Source organism: Osmerus eperlanus, chromosome 1 (assembly GCF_963692335.1).
Source record: "Osmerus eperlanus chromosome 1, fOsmEpe2.1, whole genome shotgun sequence".
NCBI lineage: Eukaryota > Metazoa > Chordata > Actinopteri > Osmeriformes > Osmeridae > Osmerus > Osmerus eperlanus.
The window spans coordinates 6,597,013-6,604,478 of NC_085018.1; the positions used below are offsets into that span (position 1 = coordinate 6,597,013).

General features: G+C 40.2%; 1 protein-coding gene across 1 annotated transcript in view; it reads left to right on the top strand.

Moving 5' to 3' along the window:
* LOC134017173 (protein phosphatase 1 regulatory subunit 15B) overlaps window positions 1-7,466 on the top strand; it is a 598,478-nt gene that overhangs the window by 129,609 nt on the left and 461,403 nt on the right. The window lies entirely within an intron of this gene.

The window sequence follows — 7,466 nt, forward strand, 5'->3', positions numbered from 1 at the left end:
TTAGTTATGCGATTACTCAATAAACACGTCTACATGATTCTTTTTTATTAATCGTTGTATGCTCCACGGACAAAACTTGCACCATCACCCTTCTGCAACAAAGTGTCGCCGTGTCTTCCTGTATCGGCCCTACTGCTGTATGTTTCATTCCATCAACACATTGAATCCTACTAAGAAAGCCGAGTAAACGCATAGGCTACATCTGCTACTGCTAATACTATCCCAACTATAATTTAATCTGTTAAAACGATAATATTCTTGTTACGACTAGCTAGCCTACTTCTTCTTCTGTTTAACAGTTCAGCTTTCAGCTTCTCCCACATTGTAGGCTATTTTAGCTCTTAGCTTTGTTAAGATGATGCAGTTCAGCTTCCACACTGCCTCTTTTGTGTGACTCACACATTTTTGAAATTAATTTCAGCTTGCGGGTATTTTCTCATTTCTCACTTTTATACTTTTTAAAATATTAAGGTTTTTGTGCAAATTATTCTCCCTTTAAAAGTAATGGTAAATCCTTTCAAATCATTGTTGGAATGCTGCTCCAGCCCCTTTCAAAATACCTTTCGGTTGCTTTGAAGCTTCAGCTTATAACTTTCTACTAAATTTTCACTATTTTCAGCTTTTTTAGCATGGTCAGCTATCCCCATTCAGGTTTTCAGCATTCTCACTGCTGTTTCGCAGGAACAGCCTTTTCTAGTTATTGTGAGAATGCTGTTAAGCATTCTCACTATTGCTTTTCAACTTCTCAGCTCTTCCGCCGTTTTTTGGCCTTTAACTCGTTCTGCATACTTTAACCGATTCCTACAACTTTTGTATCAAAACGTTCAGCTCCTTCAGGAGATGATGGCTATGACTTTTGGTATTTCTCACTTTTATACTTTTTAAGACATTAAGGTTTTTGTGCAAATTATTCTCCCATTAAAAGTAATGGTAAATCCTTTCAAATCATTAAAAAGCTTCCACCTCTTTCAAACGTAACTACTTCAGCTTACTTTCAGCTAGAGACACCATTCAACCTTTAAAATGTTCACAAGACATTCAGCTATTCCCAAATGATTCAGCTTTTTCAAATGTTCAGCCAATTTTGAATTATGACAGTTTGAAATACATTAAAATGTTTGCTCCTTCTTGATTTTTATGAATGAGCAGCAAGCAGAGTGGCACACCCTGCTGGCTGCTCTTTTTCTGATATTCAACTAATTTGTCAAACAAATTCCTCTAACGTTCATATAGTTTAACTTACAGAAACAAGTTATACCTTAAAATGTAGGAAAAATTGTCCTCTTTCAGCCAATGTAACTACTAAAGAGCTCACATTTACAGATTTTCAGCTATGAGCCTTGAAGCGAGAGCAGCCTTTCAAATTCTCTCACTAACTTCAATGGAGAGGTGAGTAAAATCAGTCAGAGAAAGCAAGAAGGAACAAGATTTTGAAACTGCCGATAGAGTCGTATTTCTGACCGCACAGACATATTAAGGACATCTCTGGTTTCGGCAGAGTCTTGGGTCTCGGAAAATATCCTTATATTTTGGATTGGACGTATAGTTTTGCGTCTAGGTCAACTTGTTTGAGGTGTGGATGCTAGGTAAATGTTCGTTTTTCCCTCTGCCTAGCTCGTTAGCTATCACAGCTGCGCCATCACCGTGGCAACCAAACAAACAAGCACCAGGAAAGCAAAAGGAACACGTTTTTGAAACTGCAGGCAGAGTCGTATTTCTGACTGCACAGACATAAAGAATATCTCTGGTTTCGGCAGAGTCTTGGGTCTCGGAAAATATCTTTATATTTTGGATTGGACGTACAGTTTTGCGTCTAGGTTATCTTGTTTGAGGTGTGGATTCTAGCTACATTTCTCTTATTATCTGCCCTCAGCGCGTTAGCAATCATAGCTGCACCATCACTGTAACAGACACGCACCACTCAGTCTCTCACACAGGTGATTGGTACGTTTACTTGACCATGAGAAACACGATTACTAGCAATTGTCGGTTTATGCCAATAATACGATTACTCCGTTTACATGTGTAATTAGTTATGCGATTACTCAATAAACGCGTCTTCTTTTTTATTAATCGTTGTATGCTCCACGGCCAAAACTTGCACCATCATCCTTCTGCAACAAAGTGTCGCCGTCTCTTCCTGTATCGGCCCTACTGCTGTATGTTCCATTCCATCAACACATTGAATCCTACTAAGAAAGCCGAGTAAACACACTCAATGGTAGGCTACATCTGCTACTGCTATTACTATCCCAACTATAATTTCATCTGTTAAAACGATAATATTCTTGTTACGACTAGCTAGCCTACTTCTTCTGTTTAACAGTTCAGCTTTCAGCTTCTCCCACATTGTAGGCTATTTTAGCTCTTAGCTTTGTTAAGATGATGCAGTTCAGCTTCCACACTGCCTCTTTTGTGTGACTCACACATTTTTGAAATTTATTTCAGCTTGCGGGTATTTTCTCATTTCTCACTTTTATACTTTTTAAAATATTAAGGTTTTTGTGCAAATTATTCTCCCTTTAAAAGTAATGGTAAATCCTTTCAAATCATTGTTGGAATGCTGCTCCAGCCCCTTTCAAAAATACCTTTCGGTTGCTTTGAAGCTTCAGCTTATAACTTTCTACTAAATTTTCACTATTTCAGCTTTTTTAGCATGGTCAGCTATCCCCATTCAGGTTTTCAGCATTCTCACTGCTGTTACGCAGGAACAGCCTTTTCTAGTTATTGTTTATTTTCGCCCCCCTAAGGATCAGTCAATATTTGGACTACATACACAACGGTGGTGTCAAAAGGTTCGTCTTGGTAGCGATTGCGTTGGTTGTATTTTTATTTACGTTCCGTTGCATGGTTTAAGTAGAAATTGCGTTTTTGTGGTGAAAAGTGAAGCTAACGGTGGCTAATTTGCTAGCCACAGTCACTGACGTTACTAACGTCACTACGTCACTAACATCACGAAAACACGCGTGACTACCTGTAGCAGAACATTCGTTTCACATCTGTTAACTTGGGGGATAGCTAGGCTAACTATAGCTTTACTGCAAGGCAGCTGCAGAAACGCCACAAGCAAAGAGGCCAGGGTGATAACTATTTACTCATTTTACTTTGTGATGTGAAACACAATTATGAAATGTAATGTACAATATTAGCTGATATTATTAAGGAAGTAGGCCCACATCTACTTTCGGAAACGGTAGTCTACTATTTCACTGAAGCATTAGCATGACATTAGCCTCTGTTGCCCGGGCAACACATACCACAGTGGTCTATGATGCATCTGTTTTCAATCGTTAAAATAAACATTCCTCACTGAACCTCGCCAAAACAGAACTTCTCATCATCCCGGCTAAACCCTCCATCTCCCACGATCTCTCAATCACCCTGGGATCTGCGACGGTGACCCCTTCATCCTCTGCCAGGAACCTTGGGGTTACCATGGACGACGAGCTCTCCCGCACGGCCCACATTGCTGCGGTCTCCCGGTCGTGTAGATTCACCCTCTACAACATCCGGAAGATCAGGAGATACCTGTCTGAGCACTCCACCCAGCTGCTAGTCCAAGCACTTGTCCTCTCCAAGTTGGACTATTGCAACTCGCTGTTCTCCCAGCATGTGCAACCCGCCCTCTTCAGAGGATTCAGAACGCAGCGGCCCGCCTGGTCTACAATCTACCCAGACGCTCCCATGTTACCCCGCTCCTCATCTCTCTCCACTGGCTACCTATCATGGCCCGTATCAGATTCAAGACCCTGGTATTGACCTTCCGAGCAGTGAACGGGACTGCACCCGTCTACATCAAGTCTCTCCTGCAGCCCTACACCCCCACCCGTCACCTACGGTCTTCTTCAGACAACCGCCTGGTGGTCCCACCGCTCAAGACCGCCCGGTCCCAACACAAGCTCTTCTCCTGTCTGGCCCCCCAGTGGTGGAATCAACTCCCCACTTCCATCAGAGACACTGACTGTCTCTCCACCTTCAAGAAAAGGCTCAAGACGCACTTGTTCCGGGAGTACAACGGTACTTAGGAATGGTTCGCTTGACCCGATGTTAGTTTCCTCAAGGATCACAATGACTCTTGCTTAGAGACTTGTTGCTCTTGTGGTTAGTAGTAACTGACTTAAATTTTTGTACTCGCTGTGATATAGTGTTTTATTATTGTTGCTTGCTTTTTTTCCACAGGTACACTTGCACTTATAGCAGTTCATGTTGTTTAATTGTAACTTGTTTAACTACATGCTCTTATGGTTCTTCCCTTTGGCACTTATTTTGGTTGTTCACAATGTGTGCTCCATGTTTTGGCTACTCGCAATGTTTTGTGGCTATCTCGTTGCTATGATCAGTGACCTATGCACTTTGTAAAGCTCTCTCTTGGAAGTCGCTTTGGATAAAAGCGTCTGCTAAATGAATAAATGTAAATGTAAATACATTTTCTTTGTAGGATTTATTATGACATTACAAGTAAACGATTTGTTGGTGAAATTATCATTACCTGTGGTTTCAAACCAGTGTTGCTCATTGCAATGCTGTAGCCTACGCGAGACACACGACAAAAACATCTAACTTACACAGTTGTTTAGGAAGTCAAACGGCGACAGAACATGTTCGGCACTTCCCTTACTTAAGTCTTTCAATAGGTGAAACTATCTGACTACTAACCTGAACTTCATTGCCACAGCCTAAACTTTGTCAATCTGTTCATGAAAATAATTAATTTCAGCCTAAACCGTACAACGGAACGTTTAATCTAATTCAACCAACGCAATCGCTACCAAGACGAACACAGCAGTAGTGTACCGTAGTAGTACAATTTACCGGGGCAGCTTCTCCACACAGGGCTATATCGCATTTTGCGTTGTTACTGACAATGATCGCTACCAGTGAGCTTTTTATGAATGAGCGATTTTCCACTAAATAAATGTCAAGCTTACTTACGTTTTTGGGGGCATTTTTTCAGTTAGCAGATGGTAATGTTTGAATCGCGATTCCATCTTCTACCCGGTAACGTTGTAGAATAATCTTCAAAGGGGGTTCTTTATTAATGAATGAATGCAATATGAGTAGGCTAAATGCCTGAAAATATCATGAGAAGGGAAAACTTAAAAGGACGTTTAAGTCATAGAGATTAGGTCAATTTTTACACCGGTCTGCCAAATTTATTCGTTTTGATTCAGCTATGAGACTGCCTCTTGCAGGGGAAATGAGAAGACATCATATTTCATTCTACACTTAACTCGTATTTTGAGTTGTAAATGAGCAGCAAAAAAAAGATGCTTTTAAATCTATGTAATCTTTATAAATAATAAGTAGGCCCTATGCATTTTTATATAAAATATACAGAAATATCAGTTGTAAAAATGTCATTAAAAAACGGACCCCTGTGCAACCGACGCAAGCAAGCACACCCTACAATTTCCCCAGAAATTGTACCCTCTCTAGTTTTATTTGTAATGCACTTGACATTTAGCTAAATCTCAAAGTGCTACAGGTTAAAAACAAGAAAGGGCTTAAATAGTGACAGTTACTGACAGTTACTGTCACTTGACGTGAGAATGTGCGGGCCGTCACGGAAAGTTTTGAGCAGACGTGAGAATGTGCGGACCGTCCGCAAAGTCTTGTCTGGCTCTGTAACGTGGCGAATTCTAACTGAAAAGTGCCGAAACTCACCAAACATTACAAAATAAAGTTTACACTACTACGTTTATGACGTTGACTATTCAAAAAACATAAAAATAAAAGTTTGATCATTAATGTGGATGATCACATCAAAATGCCAAAACCCAAAACGGGAAATGCTATAGCCTTCTGTTTAATCCGCCACCATTTAATAACTTCTGTTAAACTTGAGGGTGTCAAACGAATGACAAAATCACTCAGGAAATGCATGTCACGCTAACCCTATAGCTGCCATGCTGTTACGATGCGCCACCACTCGTTTCTTCATTTAAAGTTTTACATCGGACCATTTCTTCTTAATTTCTGCCATGGTCCGGTTCTCTGAACCCACATCATTTATGGCCCTATAATAATAATAATGATTGTATTTGTAATGCACTTTACATTTAGCTAAATCTAAAAGTGCTAAACAAGAAAGGGCGCAAATAGTGACAGTTTTCCACTCCGCCGACTTTCTTTTGTCGCTAATAGCCTACCTGATGACAGGCCGACAAACAGGACACATTTTCTCGCCTCCACCTCTGTTGTCAGAACCTCGAGCTCACAGTGTGATTTATAAAGGAAAGGCGCAGGACCTGGCGTACGACCGGTTTTATACATGTGAATATTTCTGTGCGTCGGTACTTTTCGAGTTGTGGCCGTACGCCATCTTCTGGTATGAAAGCTGCGCAATCCTTTATACATGAGGCCCCAGGTGTCGGCACACAAGTCAGAATTGAGGTACGCTAAGAAAACACTAGGAAACGAATGAAAGGTTAAAAATAAAAGGCCAACCGATCATCTTATTTAGACTTAAACATAATAACAACAACAGTCCAACGTATTATATTACATTAAGCTCAAAAAACTGTATTGGCGCTCGCATTAACAAATAATGTCCCTACCAAAGCTGATATCAAACTTCGGTAAAAACAAGGTAAGGTAAAAGGTAAAAACAACAGGTCGGGGGGGTCGATACATTTATATATCGTTCTTACCTGTAATATAAATATAATGTAAATATTACAATACATTTACTATATTCATTCAATAACAGTTTGGCGATACACAGAAATGTTGACTTTATGCAGGGAATATCACACACAAGCTGGTTGAATCACCTCAGAGTGTAGCTACCGCGTAGTGAGAAAGTGCAAGAAAGGTAAGTTGCTAGCTAATACCAAAAAAAATTACTAATATATTTTTTATCTATAATATTTTTGTCACGATTGTATTTGTAATGGCAATTACCTATAGAATATTCACAAGAATGTTAATGAAAGCACGCGCCTGCGCTGTAGGCCTACTGGGTTCCCTTTACGCCCTGGAGAAGAAGTTGACCCCCCCGATTGTTATTGTATAATTCGCACACTAGTAGATTTAATTCGCATTAAATCAGAGCAAGAATGGTCAAAGTACGGTTAAATGAAATACGCATTTAATAACATTGCAAATGAATGAAATCAATTACAAGGCAAACATGTTACAATATGAAAGCTTTAAATCTTACCTATTCTACCATGATCATTGTAAATCAGAGAGAAAGCAAGAGGTGAGCAAGGAGTAGGACAGTAGGACAAGGGAGAACTGAGGAGAAAGTCTCAGGAGATGAAGAATCCACAGAACAATGCATTACAATTCCCTTTATACACAAGGACAACCAGTCAGACCACATCTTGAATGGGGTGTGAGGGCCATCAAGTTGAGACCGTCCAGAAACTCCAGACTTTAGCATATGAGAGGTGGGGGCAGGTTTGACACCCAGCCTTACAATATTGTGTCTGACGATAAAGTTTGGCAATACTACTTTTACA